Genomic DNA, 27658 nt, shown 5'->3' with positions numbered 1-27658 from the left:
TGTAGGACTTGGTTGCCTGCCAGAGTTAACACACAAAAATAGAGTAGACTGGAAGAATGGAAATAGATGGGCAAAGACTGTTAAATCACTGTCCCCTGCATCTGAAGAGCTCCCATGTGATGAAGTACTTATATCATGAATTTACTATACTGAATTTTATTGTGTATTATATTGCCTTTCATGGGTAAATAAAGTGAGAAGATACAAAATAATGCATGAATGCTTTTCCATGGTTTCACTGGAAATCATTAATAATAATTTCCATGTTAATTTACTTCTGAAAGCTAATGAGAGAACCATCAATTCTTTGTATTTCTGTATTATATCCATGCTTTTGATTATCTCCTTCATTACTTCCTCATACTGCATTACATCTTGATCCATGTGTACTAGTCATTCTATAGATCCTGAATTTGCAGAAGCATTTTCTGTCAGAAATTTGGTAGAGTAATAATATCTCCTGACCGGTTGTGCTCTAACAATAGATCTAGTTAACTAGAATTTAGAAATATGTTTTAGTTTCTGATATATTTTACCAATAGCTACTGATTTATTATTTTAAAAAGTTTCATCAAGTTATTTTTTCCCAGTTATTTATTTTACTATTTAAGAAGCTGTTACTGTCTTGAAGCAATTTCTCATTTATCTGCTTGACTTCACATGTGCCCTTTTAAAGAAACTTCTGAAAAAGGATTCTGGTGAATCTTCTACTGCTTCTCTGTTGTGAAACTTCACTGATTAAAGGTTTTCAGACAAGATTTTTTTTTTTTTTTTACTGGTCACAATGTTAATACAAATACAACACTGATTTATACCTTCATTTTCAGCTAAATTTTGGGCTCTTTTAGATCTTTCCTAAATGTCATGATATTATTTAGAGCCTAAAGTTTCTTTCAAATGTTTGTAGAATGTGAGTTTTTCACATATCAAAAATTTTTTCAGTTTTTCTTTTCTATGTATTCAGTTAATTGTTCCTCACATTCACTTTTTGGTTTTGAACTTGTGAATTGGGGTTACTTGGGACTTGCAATATATCCCAAGTGATTCATCCAGGCCTTACATTTGCCATCATTATGTGAGTTTTCATTACACCTTAGACAAAACTTGCCCAAGTAAAACTTGCCCAAGCTATGAAAGCTGCACAACTCTAATGATTTGCCAACACGAACTCAGCATAAACGTTGCAGTTGAGATTTCATTATTTGTTTTCATTTCATTTTTGTTTTCCTATGCTTGTGCCACTCAGATAAGAGCAAATAATAGAAAGTCAAAATTACTTTTGACATACTGATCTTCGGACACAATGAGTCTGTCCATGGTTAATTCATCTACTTAACCCCTAAGAAGCTGTGGTCATCTCTGATCAAATGGATTCTCAGCTGATTTAAAGATAACAGAATGGGTTCATTGGAAACCAAATTAACAAGTTTCTGAGAAGCTGTCCACTGAATACCAATGGCAGTGAAAAGTTTTCTTAATCATGCTAAAATGTTTCAGTTTGTTTCTACATTGCTGAAAAGATTATTAATTATGAGTGTCTTTCCATGTACTTATGACTTTTCATTAGTGATGAATGACTTCCAAAAGGTTAAGCCATGAATAACCATGTTAATGCTTACACTAGGTTGATTAGAACAGTAAAGCAGATTCTGCAATGCTTGGTTCTTTGTGTGAAGCAAACTGCTGTGACTGGGTAGCATAAATAGGGTCATGCTAGAGCACTGTGACATGGTCCAGCTCACACTGTGCCATTACGGTCCGGCAAGGACATGGACTCTGAGGGCTCTCTTGGCAAGCAGATGCTGGCATATTCCAGTCTGACCCTACTGCATTCCCAGATCCCAATGCATTCTGAATAGTTTCCTAAAATACGTTATACACCTAAATAATTTCTATGGCAAATGCTGAGTCAGTTACATTTTAGGGGATTTATGCTGAGCTTCTGATATCACCTGAAAGACGTACTAACATATGGAAAAAATGGTCTTGCTACTAAAATGTGTTCACTAAAATCCCTTCCAGAGATTCCTTTAGGCTACCATGGTTTCCTAACAATAATATTTAATCCTGTGTATCTTTTCTGACTTTCTCCATTCTTGTTCAACTTCAGGGAATTTATGAGCCATTTTCTTTAATTTACAGATGTGAAAATGGAGTTGCTGTTTATTACTGACTACATTGCCAGAAAAATGGTATTTAGTGGTATGCTTACAATAAAATAATTTTATAATTATACTACACTTGCTGCTATACTCCTCTATAGTCCAGTGTTGGCTGAAAAATTGAAAGAACCATTCTTCAGTTTAATATAAAAGAAAATATCAGTTCTTCAGTTTAATATAAAACAAAATATTTAATTTTGAAACACTAAAGCTACCAGATGCTGAAGATGTTCTTTGACAAAAGATTAATTTTTTCTCTAACTAGTGCAATCATTACTAGCCTTGAAATCTACAGATCATTTCTCCCTATTTTATAACACACTCCTATTATACTTAAAAGGACTAGTGCTTCTCACTTCTCTGTTTTGCAGCTTCTGCTGAGCAAACAGGCGAAAAAAGCAGAGGAGGTAAAGCCTTTTGATTGGGCAGTTCTGCTGTTACTATAGAGACTTGAAAAACTCAACTAAATGTACCCCTTAAAATGTCAAACACAGGAAGCAGGAGGGAAATTTCAGTGGAAAAATATATGAAAAGCATAAAGCTGTTATATTAGCTAAACTCACTGTGCCGCTCCTTCATTCATTGTAGGTTAAGTAAATCCTGCTTCTGAACCAAAGGGAATTATTTCCTTCAAATATGGGCTTTCAATTACCTCTGAGATATGAACACTAATCTCTTTGGTAGAAGATGAAAATTAACTGTATCTACCAATGCCAGTCTTATGTGAAGCTTAATTAATTTGGATTTCATTTTTCCTCCCACTTCAGCTTTTTTTTTTTTTTTTTTAAGTAAACACATGAGCAATAGCCTTGTAATACGCAGAACACTAGGCATATCTCTAATTTTATTATCAAGGGTTAAGAATGAGCCAAATTCATTTCAGCATGACTTTTTTTTATTAACCATTTTCTGTAGTGAGGGTGGGCTTTCAGCAAGGGTCCAGTAAACAGCAAAAGCCATGGGAGCATGCTGGTTTTGCTGCGTGCTTGTGGGATGCTGAAAGCTGGGAGTGCCTAGTGAGGGCAGCCTCTGGCAGCCCTCTCAGCCTTGCCCAGCCCTTGCCTGTACCAACGTCCCCCTCTCTATTCACTTAAAAAGCTTAAGGGGAACCATACAGAGAAGTGACTTTGCTGTTTGCTGCAATGCCGAACTATGGACTGCTCCCCCCCCACCCCGCCCCCAACATCATACTACAGAGCAACATCTTTTCTTTTTATTTTTTTCTATTTTATTTTAAATAGGAAATAATGCATGCATGATGAAATAGACATGTAAGATGAAAATTGTGCGTCATTTGCAGGAGAATTAATATACTGTTGCCTGAAAGACCAATAGGGATCAATTCTAGGATTAATATCCTGTCAGTTCTTGGTAGCCCTGTTGTGTAGACTAAAACACTTTGGCTACAGTGGATATATTAAGTGCAGTATTTATTTTGTGGTCTAGAGTACTGGGCTATGGGCCAGGATTCCTAAGTTCCTTAGCCCTTTCCCAGGTTTTGAGAAATACTTTGGAGAATTTCACTTTATGTTCCTTTCTTTTGCTTGTTGATCTATGAAACAGCCACCATGATAGTGAGTAAAAATATTCCATATACTTTAGGATTAATATTTTAACAGTTAATCTTGAAAATTCATGAAATATTATAATTCCCTATATCTGAAGGAATAAAATACTGTAATGAATTAAGAGATGTTGAAAAAACACATTTTTTTTCTTCACAACTTGGCTTATTTTTTATGTTGGAGTGTAGTAGATTTTTTTTTTGTTTTTCTTTAAAAAGCTATGTTTGAAAATGAGGATTCCTATGCAAGTATAAGCACTTGTTAATATCAAACATTTTAAGATCTAATGCTAATTTTTAATACAAATGTAAAGCATTGCTAAATGTGTGGAAAAGTGTGAGTTTTACTGGCTGGGTCTATGTCTTATAAATTAAAATATTTCAGAGGTACAGGTTTTATAAAAATGGAAAATTCTACTAATAGCTTTATGTAAAACAGCTAGAAAATGAACACAAGGAACATGTGAAAATTATTTTTTTTCTTCTCTCTCTCAGTGACAGAAATGAGATAAGATAAAAGGTGGAAAAAGTATAGAACAGTATGGAAAAACTATTTCGTAGAGAAAGTTTTTTACTGTATTTGGAAAAATATTGTTAATTTAATTTTATTTTTTTTTCAAGTCCACAATTTTCAAGTCTCTCCTCTTAGATGTATTAGTGTCAGTAATTTTTCTATTACAAATAATTGTACAGTTAACTAACCAAATATTCTTAATAAGGCCATTATGTTGATGTACAATAAACATGATAAATGTTTAAGTTCCTATTTTGACACTGCATGTAGTGTTAAAATAAATAAACCATAACAAAGACAACTTTTAAAAAATTGTGATTATGTTTGTGATTTTTTGAAAATGTATCACATTAGTGCCTATGGTGACATCTCTTAATCCTTCCTACAACAAGGAAAAACCTGTCACAGGAGGAAAAAAAAAAAGAAAAAAAAAAGAGAAAAAAGCTTCTTATTGAATTTACAGGAAAATAACAACAATAATCCGAACATGGGAAATTACCTTGGAAATCTTATCTGTGGACCTTATTACTCTAATTCTACCTGATGAAAAAATGTTTTCATAGATATTTAAAGTAGCTTATAAAATGAAGCATTTTTAATCTTTCTAACAAGTGTTGTTTACTCCCCTTTTATAAGAAGGAGGCAGAGATATATAAACTTGGGCAGTGACATAGTGCCTAATCCCTGCCTAAAAGAACAGAAGACAGATAACACAAGATGCTCTACAGATGTGATGGACAAATCACTCATAACCAGCAACCCTTTTTTCATCTCAGTTTCTGTCAAATTAGTAAGAATAATTGCTGAAGATCTCTGTTTACTTCCCCAGAGGTTATCATATATCTATACAAATACTATGATCTATTTTATTGATAAACAACAGCCTTAGAATTAATGTATTTGAGAACAAACTCTTTCTATGAGACTATTGCCTCAAAAAACCCTGTCATTGGCTATCCAAATGACCAACTTTGGATGATAGTTGGACAACATTTTGAAATTCAATCAGGAACATAACTTTGGTGATTACTGTAGGGAAACAGCTTTAAAAGTTGTTGTCCTTACAGAGATTCAGAAAAAGATTAACAGGTTAGATATATGTCACTGATATTAAAGACTATATTGGGTTTAATGTTAAAGGACCAGTGTTAGCTCCTGCAGATGTTTTGAACAATATTAAAAGCCATTTAGAAGAAACATGGTATAGGGACATCTTTCATTTGTTTAGGTCTTCAGAGAGAAATATATGAGACTGCATCTACTAATTTGCAAGTTTACATGTGCCAGCAAGAAATTCTTGTTACTCCCAAATATTTGTCTGTGTTTTTATCTAGATATGACTCTGAAAAATAATATGTAGAATACTTTAGTGAAATAAACACATCTTAGATTGTTTTTACATTTCTTCCTCCTGTTATTTAAAAACTTTTTTTTTTTGTGGCTGTTGTTATATGCAGTAAAATGTGTAATTTGAAAATCAATCTTTTTTTTTTTTTTTTCTTCTGTAAAGTATAAAACCCTCCAGAGGTTTACTGGGCTATTTGTAGGTCGAAATCTCTGTCCTTTCAGTTTTTGCAAAATACCAGTGGTAACTTTTTGGATTGTCACATCAAAATTGTTTTTAGGTCTCTGAGGAGGGTTCAGACTGTAGTGTCATTAGCAACAAAGGTAAGGGCAACAATTATATGTCAGTTCTACTATATCTTCAAAGAGGGCATTTTGCAAGTCTGACACATTGGCTGAAAAAGCCTTACACACACAAATCTATGCTTTCTTTCTAATTTATTTTTGGGGATGAGGTAGAACTTGAGATGAATCTATAAATATATATATATATTCATTTAAATAGGAGTAGAACAAACATATATGACCACGATATATGTGCACCTGATTAACTGATTTTATTTTATTTCAGTTTTATTTAGCTCCCAGAGAAAAAGATACACACCAATCTTTTCCCCTGCTTTGTGGTTTCCTATAGTAATAAGTTTTTTACAGTATGTCATCATCTAAGAAAAAGCAAATTGCCTAGATTAAAATAATTGTAAAGCAGTCAAAGTTTCAGACTGCATGTGTTTTTTATTATTTTTTAAATTACAACCTTAACAAATAATGTTATTTTTCTTGTTCACAAGGCTATAAAGGATTGTAGAAAAATGAATAAAGAATTTTCCTGAAAACAATATTTGACTGACTGCTGTTTCTTCTATGCTTTTAGAAAAAATGTCTTGAGTTTATGTAATGCTGTTGGCAGAAAAATCTCCTGTTATTTCTGTAGATATAAAATAATTAGAGAAGAAGAGGACATAAATGAGATTACCATCATAATAATACTAGGGAGTATTCTAATATATTGAAGGAAGAGAAAACTCATTGAGAGAGCAGAAAGGTTATAGATAAGAGAAACATGATTAAATTCCATTTTGGACTTGCTAGTGAAAAATTAAATTAAATGCACTGTCTGTGACTCTTCCTGGTTACTTCTGTTTCAAAAAATTTTGGAACAAGGGGACACCCACAGAGGTGCTAATTCACAACTTTGTGTATGTGTGTGCGTGTGTGTGTGTGTGTGTGTGTTGGGGGGGGGGGGGGGATGGATAAGCATGAGAGCCAGAGAGCTTTTAGAATGAAACAGAGACATTCTGTGAAAGAAATGGTGAAATTTTCACTGATGTGGTAGAATTTAAGCGTTCAGCTAACAACTTCAGACCAAATTCAGCTTCTGTTCAACTCCACACAGGAAGGACCCATTATTTTGACATCAATTTAAGACCACAAAAATGGTATGCAACTGAAAAAGTTGTGTCTACTAAACTTTACGACTTTTAACACAGTGCACAGCTCACAAAGTTCTACATTATCTCAGGGAGACAACTGCTCTTTCAAAATGTATAAGTATGCATATGCAGAAATAACTCATGATGTACATTTACATTTTGAACTAATTATTATTTAATGAGTGTCTGATTTAAAAAAAATAATCAGAAGAGGTAATTTCCTTTTGTTTTATTGTAATAATAAGAGTCACATAAAGCCAGCTGTGTAAATGTGTATTCTTCTTTTCAGGCATGTTATTCTAGGCAGAACTAGTAGCACTATTTTTAGAGTTGCCTGATACTCCCTGCTGTGCAAAGCTGTATCTATTACATCAGCTTTGCCAATCTTTCCTGAAAATTATTATAGTAAACATCTTTCTGAATGTTTCTGAAATTTTGCAGCCCTAAAAGTACAGTCATGACAATGAAGCAAGAGAAAAAAAAAAAGTACATTTTGCTGTTTTACATGTTCCTTGAGATCCAGAAAAATGCTTTAATACATTGAAATGCCCTGTGATCTAACAACTTCATACTTTGTAGGTATTAAGTCTTGTGTCAGGAATGACCCTTTTGCCATCTCTGTGATTTAAAATTTAACTTAATTACATACTTGAAACACTTGAAACTTACTGCTGAAGATCAACAGGTGATTCTGCAAGTAATCCACCACTACTGTGTGTGCTGAATCTCTTTGGTATATTGGATAGTGCTTATGTTTGCTCCTGTTCTCAATTCAAGCAGATTGGTTGTTTTAGAAAAGACCAGTGAAGAGAAACAGAAGGTGACATTTGAAAACCATACTCCTATACAAACAGGGTACCACATGTATGCTTGTTTATTGATTCTGACACCATATGAGTTCCTTCTGACCCAAGTGCTGTAATCAGAGCACTTCTCCAGACTTACCAGCATGGGCAAAAAAAACAAGTGGAGTGGTCACAGAATTCTGGATTCTGGTACCTACACAGAGTTTTTCAAAACTGTCTTCCTGGTTTTCTGTGCTTCATATTACATAGTTTAGTGTGGACATACATTTAAATATGATGTGTCTAACAATGTATCTTCCATCACAATTTTTTAAACAGAAAAAAATGCTTTACATTCTAATTTGAAAAAACAGGAATGGTCAATGGACGTGTCATACCAGTCACACCACTGAGCCTACACTAAATTAACAATGAAGAAGTAGACAGTTGTCCTAGCAGAGACATGTCCCGGGACATTGCCATGGTGCTTCTCAGTGAGTGTATTGTGGATTTATGTGGCAAGGTTTTGGTAGCAGGTGTTTAGAGGGGTGGCCTCTGTGAAGGAAATCCAGCAGCTGCCCCATGTCAGGTCAGAGCCAGTTTCAGCCAGATCCAAAGGGACCTGCCTCTGCCTAGAGCCAAGCCAGTAAGTGATGTTGCTTGCACCTCTGTGAGAACATATTTAAGAAAGGAAAAAAAAAAAAAAAAGCTGCGCATCAGCAGCTGGGAGAGCAAGGAGTAGGAAATAGCCCTGCAGACACCAAGGTCAGCACAGAAGGAGGGGGAGGCTGTGCTCCAGGTGCTGTAGCAGAAGCTCCCCTGTGGCCTGTGGAGAGGCCCTTGGTGGAGCAGGCTGTCCCCCTGCAGCCCATGAATCCCAAGGCGGAGCAGATCTCCACGCTGCAGCCCCTGGAGGAGCCCCCGGTGGAGCAGGTGGATGTGGCCTGGAGGAGGCTGCAGCCCATGGAGAGCCCCTGCAGGAGCAGGCTCCGGGCCAGAGCTGCAGCCCGTGGAGAGGACCCCATACAGGAGAAAGGGGTCTGGAAGGAGCTGCCGCCCATGGGGGACCCGTGCTGGAGCAGTTTGCTCCTGACGGATGGACGCCATGGTACAGACCCATATTGCAGCAGTTCTTGAAGAGCTGCTGCCTATGGGAAGCCCCTGCAGGCTCAGTTCGGGAAGGACGGCATCCCGTGGGAGGGACCCCACGTGGAGCAGGGGCAGAGAGTGACCATGAAGGAGTGACAGAGGAGAAGCGCTATAGACTGACCACAGCCCCCATTCCCCCAGTCCCCTGAGCCGCTCGGGGGGGAGGAGATAGAAAAGGGTGGATGAGGGGAAGGTTTTCTTTGTATCTCACTTCTTTAGCTTGTTGGTAATAGGCAATAAATTTTATTAATCTCCCTATGCTGAGTTTGTTTTGCCTGTGACAATAACTGTTGATTGAACTCCCTGTCCTTATCTCAACCCTTGAACCTTTTCCATCATATTTTCTCCCCCTTTCCATTTAAGGAGGGGGAGTGAGAGAGCGGTTGTCGTGGAGCTCAGCTGTCCAGCTGAGTAAAACCAACACATAGTGACATGCAATACCATCAGAGAAAGTTCAAAAATGTGCAAAGAATGTGACTTACTGGCTGTTTATTGAAATCCTAGAAACATAATATAAAAACAATATGATCTACATTAAGGGGAAGAGACAATATATGCCTTCTTTTTCTATTTAGTATGTTTTCCATCTGTTGGTGACATGCTCATTGTATAAATGACTTTTATAATAAACTAGTAACTTCTCTCCAAAATCACTTGAAGTCTGCTTCCTCAAATAAATCATTATTGGCTGCACAAATTTAAAACACACAATGAAGGAAATCATTTGATAAAACTAGATATTTTAGGGTTTGTAATCAGTTCATATTTGAATGGGCTTCACTTCTTAAACAGTTTATTTAAGTATTCACTTCAGTATAGCTAACAAGCTATATGACCATGTAGATTTTTGGATTGGCCAGTTACATTACTAAACTGTAGTCACAAGTAGCTGCGGCATGGGCCTGGTCATTGTTTTAAGGAAGACTGTCACTAAGAGGAACACATAGGAATTACTGATATGCATTGACAGTTAAAACAGAATTGTCAGTTGGACTTAACGATCATTTACAAGTATTTAATGATGGTGATCTTTTGGCTTTTGAAAAAAGTGTACTTTGGACCTCCTCAGTTATCAGCAAAGTAGCTGCCGTATTTAAACTAGTGATTTAGCCACCTCTATGGAAAGAGAGAGCAAAATACCTTGAAAGGGATATTTCTTCAACCCATTCTCATTCTCTGGAGGAGTTATCTTTTCTGACTCTAGACAAAGTTCCAGCAGCTAACTAAAACTACATATTAACTTTCAAATGGTTAAAGCTGTAATGCACAACTTCCCTCACCCTCAAAATTTCTTTCTACTTTATTGGTTTTGACCTTGCTTCAATATATAAGCAGCTTATTTGGAAAACTGTAGTTTTCCAAAGCTCCTGAATAGATTTGCTGAACATCTGCTTCTCATTTTGATTTGAATAATTATGTAACTGTTGTCACTTCTAGTTTGGTAATAATCATTGGATTTTTTCACTAGCCAGGGCTCTGAAAAAAGTGTTGGGAATCTAATTTGTTGTGATTTCGTTTCTTGTGATCAGTAGAACAGAGAGTTTAGACTTATCCAAATATCAGTGAATAGTTTAAATAACAGTGGGTGGCTTCAAATGAAAGATGGTTGCACTAACTGCATAATTAGAGTGACTGGATAACTTGTAGAAATATATAAGAGACACTCGTATTCACCAAGTTATTAATTACAAAAATGTAGATGCTTATTTAAATGCAATTCTATTGCATTACAAAAACTAACCAACCAACCAAACAAAAAAAACCCACACACTATAATAGAGATTAATATTAAATTCATAATGCAATATTAACCTTCCTAGAAATTCCCCAAATCAGTACTCTAGTGTCCTTGTCTATACAGTAAAAAGGCAAAATGTCCAATTCTATGTAAAAAAGCTAGAAAAACTTTGAGGTATACCCCAAGATTACACCAAACTGAGTAGGATAAATGAGAAGATTCTGAACTGAGTAATAAAATAAAACTATTCTATTAAGCCTTTAAAGCTCATAAAAGCATTAGGCAATCTTGATGTTGAATTAAAAACACATCTCTTTAAGGTGTTATTTCAGCAAAAGAAAAAGTAGTTTTCAAAAATTATTTTAAAGGTTAGAGCTTTATTCAGCTATAGGTCACAAAGAGATGAGGTGTTAGAGTGCCACATTGACACCAGAAAGTCCCTCCATCATCTTCATTCATTATAAGGTCTCATCTAAAAGAAAATAGTTGTATTGAACAATACAAAGACAGGGAGAAGCAAAACGGGATTGCATCTTACTTCTTTCCTCAGTGCTTATTACCAGAAGCAAAAGAGTATTAAATGTCATAATAAGGTGAGGTGAGGGTGGAAGGAAGTAAGACTTATTTACTGTTAATTTTAATTATCTAAAAATCCTAATATGTCAAGAAAGACTAGGTTCTATTGTCTTCAGTGATAATAAATTCATAGAATGATTTAGGGTAGAAGGATTTAAAGTTAATTTAGTTCCAACTCCCTCTACCATGTGCTGGGATGTTTTTCACTCCAGCCTGACTTGGATGATGGTGCAGTGATGGGCAGCCCCAACTTTTCTGGGCAACTTTTTCCAGTGTCTCACCACTCTCACCATAAAAATTTATATCCTAAACTAAAAACTGATTATGTGTATGTACTACTAAAAGGAAGAAATGTATGTCCTTCTCAATTAATAAAAGCACTTAATGGTAACAAGAAAAATAGACCAGTATTTGTAAAATATTTGTTGCTGTCACTACCCTGGATGTCAGATGGGTGTAACACTTGGTCATAAAGGGACAAAACATACATGTTAAATCATGTTTGTGTGTGTGTGAACACAGCAGCTGATGAAATGATCCTCCCTCAGCTCTGAGAAAGTAAAGAGAACCAAAACCTGGTGGAACAGAAATTTCACCTCTACAAAGGTTTGGGAATTACTAAAAAATCAACTCTATCCCCTGATTTTCAGGCAAATGAAAGACTCTGCCCCAAAGAGGTCATCATGACAACTATGCTCTGGCAGTTTTTTTACCCCAAAAAAGTGTACCTGAGCCTACCAGCTCCACCCAGCCATTGGTGGAAAGGTGGAGAGGTGTTCAATGAACCTTGGTTCCACACTGCATAGGTGTTACTCAAAATGGACATAGACATGGGGCCTTGAGTGCAGGGAAAGGTGTTACATACTGTAAAAAAAGAACATAGACATGAAAGACTGAAATGACTACCTGAGAGCTTTTTGCTTTCCTTTGGAGAGACCATCACAGACCATGCCTGAAATACAGTGCTTTCTTTAGTTGCTGCAGATGCATACCAATCATTTGGTAGCACATGCTCACAGTTGTGACTATTGACATGATGCAGCCCTGATGCTTAAAAAAACACACATAGATCACAAATGTACTCCTTGACTGAGGAAAGCTCACAGAGGTTAAGTGGAAATATCTGGCCATAACTTTGAAGTCAAAGCAGATTTTTCTATCCAAATGAATATTTGGAAGGCTTTGTATAGACAGAAGGTGAAGAGTATTTGCTTTTTAAATGGAAGATACCAAAAATATGGGCTACAACAATGTGGGACTTGGCTGTGCTCTGTGGTGCCTAGATGTGTGTTGGCTGCATATCTGATTGAGACCTGAGGTCATGTCTTGCCATATGCAATTCTCTCCTCTCCTCTGCTGCTACTTTTTAACACTGGATTAGAATGTAGATATAAGTCCAGAAAATAATTTACTTAACACTCTAGCTCTTCATGAGAATAGGTTTATGGAAGCGTATTATAAAGCATACAGAGCTGAGATGCTGCTACCACTCATGCTCAACTGGTTAATATTTCAGAGATAGTCCCACTGAGACCAATACATAATAGCATATTACAATAAAGGTGGCACAAACTGGTCCAAAATAAATTAGGGTTTCTACTCGATTAACATAAATTCTTCTAGCCTAACCAGGATCAAAGTTTAACCTTTTCAAAGCTTGTCTCGTATCCACACATCTGTTGCACTTGACATTTGAGCAACATCTGTTTTCACTTATCTGATGTCTTTATTTCATTCTACTAATGCTGAGAATATGTTCTTTTGTGCACATGGATTTTTATCTTTCTGACTTCCCAAGACAGTGTGGACATCTGGTCTAGATGATTATTTATTTTGGCTACTGAGTTTGAAGAGGGAAGGTGTTACTGTTTGGAAAAGGAAGTTAAAGTATATTAGTTTTAACCCCTCTTTTGCTGGAGACAAGTGGTTGTCCAGACCTATTTTATAGTCACTTCTTGTATAGTCACACATTAATCTTCTTTCTAATAAAAGAAGTAATTCTTCATTTGTAGTGTGTGAGACAGTATAATAGGTGTCCTTAGTACTACAATTGGAAAAAAAAAAAAAACAAAAAAAAAAAAAACAAGAAAATGCTTAGAATGGCAGATAGATTTATAGGCTAATATGATTCATTAGCTTTTTTTTTTTTTTTTGTGATGCCAGGATTGTCTTTAATTCTATGAATGACAGGCAGCAAATAAGATCTTAGGGATGGCTTCTCTAGCTCAGATGTAAATTAATTTACACTTATTTTAGTTTCTGATTTTGAAAGTTTATGAACTCTGCTAATTACTTCGGACAATTTGTATCAATGTTGTTGATGTAATGCTGATGTAGATGGAATGGGTGAAAGAGAAGTTTTTCTTGGTGCTAGAACAATAGGGAAATCTTTATTATATGAGTATAAAAGTCTTGTGTTTCTCTGGTATTTATTGCAAAGATCTTTGTGACTGTTATTCAAAGTATTTTGTCTGGACAAAGCTTACAAGAGGAAACAGGGAATCTTGGAAGCACTGGCCATAAATTTATTCTTTCCCAACCAGCACCAACTACCAACAACTATTTTAACACAAAGTGAAAAATGTTATATTTTAAGAAAAGGCACTGAAGATACACAGCATACACACATACAGATGCACAGAAGACACCTGTGCAATGAAAGTGGTAGTAATTTTATTCAAACTGCATAGTAAATGCACTGAGTCAGCAAATAAGCAATAAAACCAGTTTAATAAAATAGGAGAATATTATGTTTGACAATGGGGAAAATATATTCTCTGGCCTCAAGAGCAAGTTACACTGTACAATTTGAGCCTTAAAGAGCCCAATTCTCTCCCCATTCCAGAGGGCAGTTTCATCTTTACTATCTGCTGGGAATACTACATGGCCTCTGTAAATGTATTTGTATCTGTTGTATTGTATTGCCTTGCATTGTAGCTATAGTCTACAAGTGCTTTTTTGTGTTTTTGTTTGTTTGCTTGTTTGGCATAAGCCAAAATTATGTGAGGCAATGTGATAACTATGAAGCGGAGTGAATGACTGTGTTCTAGTGTTGCATGCTACTTGTGGAGCCAAGCCCTGTTCATACTTCATTTGCAAGTATAAATGTAGGTACAGAGAATACACAGAGAATACAGTTGTGGTTTTGTATGTACCAAGAAGTAAGCAAACCTTGCCTGGACCATCTCACCATCATATTGTACTATGTCTGGTCTGTGTTGGCTGTACTTTGGCTATGCTGGAGTAGCTGACCTCTTGAGATACTCTCTGAACTATACTATTTTGTGATTCCAGTAAAAGCAGTAGTAATCTTATCCAACTCTTAGAATTGACAGATTAAGTTATATTAGCGTAGATATATCAGTATTAAAAAATGCAGAGCTTCACTGATCTAGAATATCATTCAGTGCATGAAAATATAGCATGAAATAGAGTCTGACTCCTCCAAATTCATTGCTCTATGAGATTAAAAAAACAAAACAAAAGAAAAACAAAAACATATTACTGAGGTTCCAAACCTACAGCATTAAAAATAGGAACCTAGTAGTTTCTAGGACTGTTCATTCCCAAGAGTGAGTTTTACCATAAGTTGGAAAGAACAAATTTCATACCATTGCATTTTAAAAATAGCGGTGCTCCCTGTCTTGATTCAATGCAGGAATGCAAGTTTTTTGTTTTTTTTTAAAACAGTCTTCCAAAAGTGCTTTAGTGAAAGAACCAGAAGCAAGGAATAGGTCAAGCGACTATAGTGTTACAAATACAAATGTTTTAGATGATTTGTTTTTGAACATAGAGTACCACCATCTTTCTGTCATTCGGATGACCTGATGTTAGTAGAAAGGGCAATAAAACTTTTTTTTTGTTTTGTTTTTCTTCATTTTGCATTGTATTAGTACCAATCTTAGTTTGCCAGGAAAGAAAGAAAGTGAACCTCTGCCTTCAGAACAATCATAATTCAGACATTGAACAATATTCATACAATTTGGGGTTTCTTCTATTTTTCTGATTTATCACAGACTGAGTAAATAATGTAATAACTTCCCTTTTTTGATTTTTTTGTTTTGTTTTGTTTCATTTTGTTTTTCCTTTCACACAGGTGAAGGTTAATATCAATATTTGGACATTGACTTTTAGCCTAGTCCTAAGAGAAGATAGAAAATGGTTTACACGTAATTTCCAGAGGTTGATTTTTGTTTTGATCAACAATTTTAGCCCTGCTGATTTCTTTATTTAGAAAGGACAATTTCTTCTTCCATTATGCTTCTTCTGTCATCCCGATTTTCACCATTCATGATCTGCTGAACAGTACTCAGAAAGAGACTATACTACAGGGTACTGTGCTTTTACTGTCTCAGCAAATGTCTTGACAGAGATGTTCCTAATGTAAGATAGTAGAATAATCAATACTACAAATGATTCATGAGATTTATGTGCTTGGTGTTTTTCATTTCGGTATAAGGATGTTATTCTTTAAAGCTGTAATTCCCAAGACTAAAATGTGTGGATTCTAGCACAGTGGGTCCATGAAAGTTTTAGTTTCCCCCAGTTTCACTAGGCTCTCACTGTCAATTTTGTCTCTTTCTTCTCTGCCACTTTTTCCAAGCACAACTTCTCTTAAGAGGTTGCATTGTGAATGTTATAAATATTTTTAAGTTAAATATTTAAATCTTTGCTGATCACCTTAGATTTTCTTTACTGTAAATGATGACAATTTACCGTCTTCTTAGTGGTACTTCTCACACTAAAATAAATAGCACTTTATCTCATGAAAAGGATAAATAACAACAAAAGAGAAGCCTGAATGACAAAATTCTTTAATAACTCAAATGTTCAGTGATTGCATATGTGCAGTGGTTTAAAAAGCATGTTCTGATCTTTTAACCAGCCTGGCTGTGTACGTTTAACCATCTTCTTTTCAATAATTCCTTGTTTATAAATTTAACACTCAACAAAGAATGCAGAAACTGTTCTACAGAATCAAACCAATGTTCCATATGTTTTGGTACCCTGTTCTTGGTAGAAAACACCAATGCTTAGGAAAAACGTTAAGAAATGTAGCAAGTAAAAGGTCATCCTCCTTTTAGTAAACTCTGTTTCTGGTAATAAACTATTTTAAGACTTCTTGTTAATATTAAATCTGAACCATTGTATTTAATATCCACTACAGGCCTCAATGCCTGTGGGATTTGTTGAAACCCTTTGCTGAATAAGATTGTGCCTTTGGCCTCCATAATGACCAGAGAAAAGAATTCAACAATGTAATCAATGTAATAAAGTGCCTTGTAAGGAAAAAAAAAAAAAGAAAAGAAAAAAAAAAAAAAAAAAGCTTGTTTATCATATTTGATAATTTTTGGGAGGCAGCTCCTACATTAAAAGTAATAGAGTCAATACGACTCTATAGTCGTATAAAACCATGTAATCATATATAACCATAGTACCATTTCTTTTTCTGTGTAGAATCATAGAGTCATTCATGTTGGAAAACATCTCTAAGATCATCTAGTCCAGCCTTTAATCTAGCACTGCCAAGTCCACCATTAAACCATGTCACTAAGTACTACATCTATATGCTTTTTGAAGACCTCCAGATTTGGTGACTCAAATACTTATCCAGGCAGCGTGTTCCAATACTTCACAACCCTTTCAATGAAGAATTTTTTTCCTAATATCCAACCTAAACCTCCCTTGGTGTGACTTAAGGCCACTTCCCCTTATCTTACCACTTGATGCCTGGTGGAGAGACTGATCCTCATTTGCTATTGCCTCCTTAAAGGTAATTGTGGGGCATGATAGGGTCTACCCTGAGCCTGCTTTTCTCTAGGGTAAACAGCCCCAGCTCCCTCAGCCACTCCTCAGCCACTCCCTCAGTCACCTCCTAAGACTTGTTCTGCAGGCCCTTCACCAGCTTCATTGCCCTTTGAACATGCTCCAGGGCCTTGATGTCTTTCTTGTAGTGAGGGGCCCAAAACTGAACACAGGTGCGACCAGAGCCGGGGGGACAATCAATTCCCTAGTCCTGCTGGCCGCACTATTTCTGATTCAAGCCAGGATGCTACTGTCCTTCTTGGCCACGTGAGCACACTGCTAGCTCATATTCAATTGGCTATCAACCAACACCCCCTGGTCCCTTTCTGCTGGGCAGCTTCCCAGCCACTGTGCATGGGGTTGTTGTGCCCCAAGCACAGGACCCGGCACTTGGCCTTGTTGAACTTCATACAGTTGGCCTTGTTCCATCAGTCCAGCCTATCCATGTCCCTCTGCAGAACCCTCCTACCCTCAAGCAGATCAACACTCGTGCATAACTTAGTGCTCTCTGCAAACTTAACTGAGGGTGTACTCAATCCCCTCATCCAGAGCTTTGATAATGATATTGAAGGGAATTGGCCCCAGTACTGAACCCTGGGGAGCACCACAAGAGACTGGCCTCCAACTGGATTTAACTCGATTCACCTTGACTCATTGGGCCAGGCCACACAGCCAATCTTTAACCGAATGAAGCATACACCTGCCAAGGCCACAACCAGCCAGTTTCTCCAGGAAAATGCAGTGGGAAATGGTGTCAAAAGCCTTACTGGGGTCTAGGTAGACCACATCCACAGCCTTTCCATTATCCACTGAGCATTTCACCTTGTCATAGAAGGTGATCAATTTCATTAAGCAGGACCTGCCTTCAACAAACCCATGCTAACTGGGCCTGTTTGCACAGCATGACATGACAGCACTCAGGAAAATCTGCGCCATGAGCTTCCCCAGAATGACAGGCATGTAGTTTCCAAGAACCTCCTTCTGGCCGTTTTTGTAGATGGGCATCACATCTGCTAGCCACCAGTCAACTGTGACCTCCGCTGTGTGGTGGTTTTACTCAGCTGGACAGTGGAGCTCCACCATAACCGCTCTCTCACTCCCCCTCCTCGAAGGGGAAAGGGGAGAAAATACAATGGAAAGGGCTCAAGGGTTGGGATAAGGACAAGAAGATCAGTCAGCAATTATTGTTACGGGCAAAACAGAATCAGCATAGGGAGATTAATTAAATTTATTGCCTATAACTAACAAGCTAGAGAAGTGAGAAACAAGGAAAACAAAAACACCTTTCCCTCACCCACCCTCTTCCACCTCCTCCCCCCAAGCAGTGTAGAGGAACAGGGAAATGGGGGCTTTGGTCACTCTCTGCCAATGGGGCTTTCCGTCATGGTCACTCTCTGCCCCTGCTCCAATATGGGATCTCTCCCATGGGATTCCATCCTTCCCAAACTGATCCTGCAGGCACTTCCCACAGGCAACAGCTCTTCAAGAGCTGCTCCAATTATTGGTCCATACTACGGGGTCCATTGGTCAGGAGCCAACTGCTCCAACACGGGTCCCCACAGGCAACAGCTCCTGACAGGTCACCTGCTCCTGCATGGGCTCCTCTCCATGGGCTACAGGTCTGGCCTGGAGTCTGCTATGTCGGGGGTTCTCCACAGGCCACAGCCTCCTTCAGGTCAGATCTACCTGCTCCACTGGGGGCTCCTCCACGGGCTGCAGTGTGGAAATCTGTTCCACATTTCCTTGTGGGCTATGAGGGCTTCATTCTGTTCTCTGTCCCTATCTACCCGCTCATGGGGTGGGTACCTGGAAAAACAACTGGTCTTGTGGCTAAAGACTGAGGCAAAGAAGGCATTAAATACCTCTGCCTTTTCCTCATCTCTTCTCACTGCTTCCCCCCACATCCCATAAAGTGCTCAACAACTCTTTACAGACAGCTTTGAATTTGATGATGTGGAGTAATTATTTAAAAACATTACTGTCTCCCTGCTTAGCCTGTTTCCAAACATTTATACAGATATCGAATAACCAAAGTCCAACCTTAAAAAATTCATTTGAGACCCTGTTGAAATCTTTTTGAACATATAAAAATAAGTAGCCCATACTTATCCACCTACTTAGAGAATGACTGTGGTTGGAAGGGACCTGTGAAGGTCATCTAGTCCAACACCCCTGCTCAAGCAGGACCACCTAGAGGAGGTTGCCCAGGATCATGTCCAGATGGCTTTTGAATATCTCAAAGGTGGGAGACTCCACTACCTTTCCGGGCAACCTTTATCAGTGTTCCATTTCCCACATAGTAAAAAAGTGTTTTCTGATGTTCATATGAAACCCCTTGTGTTACAGTTTGTGCCCATTCACTCTTGTGCTCTCATTGGAATCACTTGAAAGATCCTGGCCCCATCTTCTTTGCACCTTCCCTTCAGGTATTTATATACACAGATGAAATCCCCCTGAGCCTTCTCTAGGCCAAAAAGTTTTAACTCTCTTAGCTTTCCCTAATAGAAGAGGTGATCCAGTCCCTTTAGCGTATTTGTGGCCGTACATTGGATCCTTCCCAGCATGTCTATGTCTCTCTTGTATGGGGGTCCCAGAACTAGGACATGGTACTCCCAGTATGGCCTCACCAATGCTGAGGCGAAGATTCAGTGATACTTAGTAGAGCTGAGTATATACTGAGTACACTCAGTGATATTTTTAAAAATAATCAATCAAACAACAAACAAACCAGATACCAGAAAAAAATAACAAACAAATCCAGATAGATTTATAAGCATGGCTTTCCTTTACAAAACCCATGATAGCTCAGTATCAATATATTGCACATCTTTGTGTGTTTAATAATTTTACTCTTTATATAGGTTTTACAAGCTGGGCTGGTATATGCAAGTCAAATTCTTAGTTTTCACCAATGGCCATCTTAAATGCTTTGTCAGATTTGCCACCTTCCATTCATCTGTTTACAAAAGCTGATTTCAGAAATAAGTTACACAAGATAGTGAAGATCCTCATAGCTTCATATCAAAGTTCTTTCATTGTGTATTGGAAATTATTTGGTCTTTTGCAGTGAATTTGCTTATTTAGACTTTTTTTTTTTTTAATCCCATTTATGAAAGGTTCAGGTTGAAGTATGTCCTCAAATTCATGCTATAAAATGAACACCTGATGTGGGAATCTTCTGGTTGCCTTTCAATTGAGCTCAGTTCCAGAATTTCATTTCTCTTTTTAGCAATTTTCTTGTGCAACCTTCTTGTATGAGTATTCCTTATACATTGTGATCATGCATTGATCCCTCTGATTCTTTTAGAAGCCTTCTGCTTTTGAATTATTTGAAGAAGATTTTATTATGAGACTTTATACATTTAGCATATGGATTCTGAGTGTATTTTTTGAACTGACATAATATGGTTTTAAATTTGAATCACCAGTTTTGTGGTCTTCTAGTTTTTTCATTTGGATTCATCTTCTGGTATTTTGTTGGTTTTTTTTGTTCGTTTCTTTGTTTTTGAGAGCTATTTTTCCCATGAAATTTGAAGTCTATTTTGAGTCGCATTCTACATTTTCCATTTTTTCTCATTTAGCTTACACACATTTGTTCAGTTCCTCCTTTTCAGTGAACTGTGGTAACCCCTTTATTCCAACATGATGTTGAATTTGAACATGTTAGGATCACTACATTCACAGAGTAACAATTTGAAAGTTCATCTAAAATGGGGGCAAATGCATTTCATTGTGTTCTCTGCAATCTTAGCCCCCAGCTGTCTGGTTGCAATTTTCAAAGAGCATCACTGTTCCCATCCTCTGCATGTGTTGTGGTTTTTCTTCCTGTAGAAAGCTGAACACATTGAGAAAGAAAAAGGGGAAGGAGTTAAAAATATGTGGGAAACTTTTCAAGGTCTTAGTGTAAAGCCTGAAAAAAAAAAAAATATCCTGAAAATAAAGTCTGAAAGTTACATTTTTGAACCCAAACTACTGTGATACTTCGAATTAGATCAGGAGCTGCCTTTTTTCTTGTGTTATCACGGAGGCTCCAAGAAGAGGTGATTTATAATATCTAAAAATATAACTCCCATATCACACTTTGATTTGAAATTTACCCAACATACATAAGAGTAATTGAAATCTCTAATTATGATTGTGTTTCAATCTTTGCAGACTCCCGATTTTCTATATGTATTTCATAGTTGCTTTATGCTTTTAACAGCAAGTTTGAACCCAGTCCAAGACACAGAATATAGTTATCTGAAGGTTGCTATTTCTTGAATAATGTGTACTAAGCTCAAATTCATCCTAATTCTTTCAATGTATGAAATAATTTCAGAAATACCAATATCCCAGCAGGGTTCTCATCCATATCCCAGCACACATACCAAAGAAAGAACTGATGTGACATATGAACTAATATGAAAACCCCAGTGCTGTCTCCTTCAAATCATTGTTACTAGCATAAAAGACAACAGAAAGCAGATGGAAAAGTAGAACTGTTTAACACACACAATGCATTTGCCATCAATACTACTGTTCACATAAACATTAAATCAATCAGTTAAAAAAAAAAACTTATCTTTTTTATCATAGCTAGTAAGTCAACTTATCAGGACCATATCAGAAAATCATCATATTCATTTTTTAGGAAAAAAAAATCCAACCATTTATCCAACTCAGTAATTCTCTTTTATTACCCCTCTGACATCAGGAACCACTGGAGTGACTTCACTTTGATATATTTCATAATATGTATTAACAGAACGCACACTTTCATTACCACTATAAAACCTCAGAGATACCCATCTGGGATGCATGGTGAAGATACATAGTAAGTTTCTACTCTCACAAACTTTAATATAGACCTTTCATATTTTCCTCAGTTAACAGTTCCTTTTTTTTTTTAATTTTAATCTTTGAATAACCAATATTTCCATGCTATTTTAGTGTTTTTGTTTTTTTTTTTCCTTACTAAATGTCTTTTTATCTTGGATTTCACCAAAACTCATATTCACTCGCTTTTTCATCTGAAGAATCATCTAAGAAAGTACAGGTCACAGAAACAAATCATGACTCATCATAAAGATAGCTACATTTCATGATTATTAAAAAAATAATATTTTTCAAATATCTAAAATGTAGGGTTTCAATTTATGTTAATTTATTAAATAAATGTTTTAAATAGCTCTTGTAAACAATTATTTTGCAGAAGGTATATAATTAATGTTATTTAAAAAAGCAATATGAATAGGGATATACATACATATTTTTTCATATATAGTCAGAACAGAAATGGAATTTTAAAATTGTATTATACTGGCACTGCACGTTAACATAGCTTACAATGCTAGGAATTAACCTTATAAGGAAAGATAACACAAAGGCCAGAAGACCTTACAAAGCAAGAGAGTACTGTCAAGTGAGTCAAACAACACAGGATAAATAAATAAACAAGGCTTTATTTATGTGTCATCTAGAATCATGGAATCATAAAATGATTTGTGTTGGAAGGGACCTTAAAGATCATCTAGTTGATGATCTTTATCATCAACTATATTACCAATCCTCCTGCCATGGACATGGTCATCTTCTACTAGATGAGGCTGCTCATAGTCTCATTCAACGTGGTCTTGAACACTCCCAGGAAGGGGGGGTGGGCATCCACAGCTTCTCTGGGCCACCCATTCCAGTATCCAAGCATCCACATTGTAAAGAATTTCTTCCCTATATCTAATCCAAATCTGCCCTCTTTCAGTTTAAAAACATTACTCCTTGTCCTATCACCATACTCCCTAGTGAAGAGTCTTTCCCCATCTTTCTTACAGACCCTCTTTAAGTATTGGAAAGCTACTATAAGATCTCCCTAGGTCCTTCTCTTCTTTAGGCTAAATAACCCCAACTCTCTCAGTCATTCTTCATAGGAGAGGTGTCCTAATCCTCTGATCATTTTTGCGGCCCTCCTTTAGCCTTCCTGTAACACGTCTTTTTTTTTTTTTTTTTTTTTTGTCTATATATTTTTTGTGCTGGGGGATCCAGAGCTGAATGTAGTGCTACAGGTGGGGTGTCGTGACAGTGGAATAGAGGACTAGCTATACTTGGTAGCTACACTTCCTAGATGCAGCCCAGGATATGAATGGCTTTCTGGGCTGCAAGTGTACATTGCCAGCTCAAGTTGAGTTTTTCATCTACCAGTATCCCCAAGTCCTTCTCCATATGGTTGCAATCAATCTATTTGCCACTCAGTCTGTACTGATGTCTGGTATTGCCCTGACCCAGAGTGCATTTAGACTTGGTGAATTTCATGATCAACTTCTCAAGCCTGTGAAGGATGACATCCCTTCTGTCTAGTATCAACTGCAACTCTGAGTTTGGTGTTATCTGCAAACTTGCTGAGTGTGCATTCAGTCCCATTGTCCATGGCACCAATGAAGATAATAGACAATACTGGTTCCAATACAGACCCCTGACAGACACCACTCATCACTGGTCTCCATTAACTCTATTACAACCTAACATTCTTAAATAACTTAAAACTGAAATTATCCTCTGTCCAGCAAGTGTAAATTGACAATATTCTTTTAACTCTACTATATAAATGAGTCTTACATGAAATCAGATGATGACAATGGGAATTTTTATAAATGTGGTTAGATATCATTTCATGCATAAGAAGTAGTATGAGAAAAAAAATGTTTTCAAATAACGTCAAGTCAATTTTTTCATGGAACAGCAAATTTGACACCAAAAATAAACAGAACGTCATTGTTAATAAGAAATTCAACCCGTTTTCACTTACAAATTTCTGTAATCATTTACTAATTGAACAGAGGAAAAGTAAAACATGTCATATATATGTGACAATTAAGTCATATGTGTCATGGGACTTAATTGTCATTGTCATATATAACATTTCTGCTGTAGCTTCTCCTAAAGTATTATTTTAGTACAGAAGAAAGAGAAATAATATATGTGATTAGAGGAGGGAGCTGCTCCAGCAGAGTATAATGTCTATTAATATGTGAAGTCACATCAAGGAGGAGTTTGGTAACCACAATTCCACAATGATTAAAGTTCAAAACTTTGAATATGCCTGAAAATATGTCAAGATTAACTTTTATCTTTCCCAGGACTGAATGTAGGTTCAAGTCTTAGGAGTATCATTTTATTCAAACGCATAAACTGTAAGGAAATAAACAACTTGTGTTTCCTTCATACTTACAAAATGCATAATAATTTGATCCATATTACACATGAATGAGGAATAGAATCAAATTATAATATGACACAGGCATTGTGGGAATCCTGACTAACATCTCTATTTTCTTACATACACAGCATACTGAATATTTTAGATGAATATTAAGATTAAAATGACAGTGGAAAATACTGTAGGGGTAGGGACTGTTATCAGTTCTGGTTTCCATCAGTCAAATCTTAGTCCCTTCATTTTTTTTTTATTTTATTATTATTATTATTATTATTATTATTATTATTATTATTGTTTTTCTCTCAGAAGAATAGTGGCTGATGGAGAGGCTCTCATTTTTTATTTCTTTTATTTTTTGGAAGATAATATATTCGTTAGTGGCTACTGCGGCAGGATCAAGAAGATATGGGAGGAGGGGGACCCTTTGTTCCTCCAGGTAATACAGTTACAGGAAAGAAAGACATATAAGCTGTGGAAGGATAATAATAGAGAGATGACGATCCCACTGTCCAAAGAAGCATCCAACTTTTTCAGAAGCTGAAGTGACGCATATCATTCTCATGTATTTGCCTGAATCCTCATCTGTTGGACTTTGACATTCCTTGCCTTCTTTCACAAGATCATAGGATTAGTAGGGTGGTTTTCCCCTACCGGGCAACTGAACTACACCACACCCACTCCCTCATTCCTCTTCCTCTAAGAAAAAAGAGGGTGAAAATACAACAGAAAGGGCTCAAGGATTGAGGTACGGACAGGAAAATTACTCAACAATTATTGTCATGGGCAAAACAGTCTCAGCATAAGCAGATTAATATAATTTATTGCCTACCATGAGCAGACTAGAGCAGGGAGAAACTAAAAGTGAACAAAAAACACGTTCTCCCCCCATCCACTCTTTTCCACTTACTCACCCCAAGAGGTGCAGAGGAACGGGGAATGGGGACTACAGTCAGTCCCTAACGGATCATCTCTGCCGCTCCTTCCACGGCCACTCTCTGTCCCTGCTCCAGTGTGCAGTCCCTCCCACAGGATGCTGCCCTTCCCAAACTGATCCTGTGGGGGCTTCCCACAGGCAGCAGCTCTTCAAGAACTATTCCCACATGGCTCCATGCCACGGGGTCCATCTGTCAGGAGCAAACTGCTCCCACATGAGTCCCCCATAGACAGCAGCTTCCTTCAGGCCCTGCGTGGGCTCCTCTCCATGGGCTGCAGCTCTGGCCCAGGGCCTGCTCCTGCGGGGGCTCTCCGTGGGCCGCAGCCTCCTCCAGGCCACATCCACCTGCTCCACCGGGGGCTCCTCCACGGGCTGCAGCGTGGAGATCTGCTCCGTGTGGGACCCATGGGCTGCAGGGGGACAGCCTGCTCCACCAGGGGCCTCTCCACAGGCCGCAGGGGAACTGCTGCTCCATGACTGGGGCACCTCTTCCCCTCCTTCTTCACTGACCTTGGTGTTTGCAGGGTTTTTTCCCACCCCTCACTCTCCCAGCTGCTGTTGCACGCAGTTCTTTTTCTCTTCCTTAAATACACTCTCACAGAGGTACAAACAGCATCGCTTACTGGCTTGGCTCTAACCAGATGCGGATTCCTTTGGATCTGGCTGAAACTATCTAACATGTGGCAGCTTCTGGACTCTTCTCAGAGAGGCCACCCCTCTAAACCCCTCTGCTATCAAACCTTTGCCATGTAAACCCAATACAATTACTCAGACTGGAAAGGACATCCTGTTGACTCTAGTTCAACCTCCTGCTCAAAGCAGGGTCATCTCTGAGGTGAGACTAGACGGCTCATGGCCTTGATCAGTTTGGTTATGCATGGAGGATGGAAGATCCAATAGTTTAGCCTGTGTAACCTTCCTGAGGAGCTTGAAATCTCACTGACCTTGACCAACCCTCCTCTATCGCTCAGAACTCACTCTGCAGCATCAAAAAAATCAAGTTTTTCTTAGATGGCTCAGAAATGCTGTTATGTGCAGCTAGGCAAGTTACAACTGCGTTTCATTACCTTAGACATGGAAAAAAAGATGATTATCACAGTTCACCTAACATTCTTCTAACATTACTAATGTTAAGTACAGAAATTATCTCAGTCAGCTTAAGATATCTATGCCTAAGCTCACTATCTAAGTTATATAGCATCCCATAGAAAGAGCAGGGCACGACTCATCTCTCATTTGAGTAATGTAGATGTTTAAACTGGCTCAATCTAATTGTCATAGAACTCCATTGATTGTAAAGGGAGTTTAGATGTCTGTTTGAGAGGGAAATATATTTATACTATATATATAGTATATATAATACATACACAGTGTAGTATAGTAGAGTATATATAGTATAGTATAGTATATATAGTATAGTATAGTATATATAGTATACTTTATACTATATAGTGAATGTTTTCAAGTTAGCTTACGTAGATGATTCCTTTGTCATGTGTGTGGAATAATTTAGTTCTTTAGTTTCTCTTTACAGCTGTGGAAAGAAATATGCAGTGCATCTTTCCCACCGTAAGAAAATTTCTACTGATACATAAATTTCTTTCTGAAAGTACCTTCCTTTTATGTTAATGTAAAGGTTCCTGAGGTGGTTACAGTGGTCTCTTACATGAATAAAGGCCAGTTTATCCTAGTGTTTTTCCATTTTTAGTTCTCTCTATATAAGTGTGTATATATATATATTATATATATATATATATAAAAATATATATATATATTATATATATATATATATATATATATTTTATATATATATGGAAAAGCAGTAGTCAAGCATGCACCATTAATTTAGCCTTGAATTTGATTGTCCAAGACTTAAATGTCTCACATGATAAAGGAGCTTTAATGTAGCCTACTCATCAGCAGTTTTGTACAAGTCTCAATGTAGTCATCACTTGAATGAGAATTGTTTCTGTATCCCATTTTGAAGATGTGTGTATGACAATCTAAAATACAAAATGCAATTAAAAAACTGCTAGTATAAATTAAAACTAATGAAAATTAATGAAAGAAGGAAATAAACTATTTTTCTTTCCAGTGCCAGCAGTAGAAAGTAGTTAAATTTTCAATAAGACAACCACCCAGTGCCTGCCAGAGAATAAACTTGCCTTAGATTTTTTTCAATTGATATTTTCATTAAAAAATTGTAATTAAACTTATCCTAGATTATTTCTTGTTTAATTAATGGATATTGCTTAGTATTTTTTATAAAAATGAACTTCATTAGTGTCACACATATGCTATGCAATTGCTCTTCAGTGAAATTTTCATAGGTCAAAGCCACTTGTTATCTTGCTAGTCACTAAATTTGTTGCACCATGTTTGGTGGTGAGGTCTCACCTGGTACCACCTTACTGTTATTACAGATGTATAAAGAGTAATAAACTCAGCAAAATGCAGCAGAG

This window comes from Anser cygnoides, chromosome 1, assembly GCF_040182565.1.
Source record: "Anser cygnoides isolate HZ-2024a breed goose chromosome 1, Taihu_goose_T2T_genome, whole genome shotgun sequence".
Lineage (NCBI taxonomy): Eukaryota > Metazoa > Chordata > Aves > Anseriformes > Anatidae > Anser > Anser cygnoides.
The sequence above is the reverse complement of the archived record's forward strand: the minus strand, read 5'-3'. Positions refer to the sequence as shown.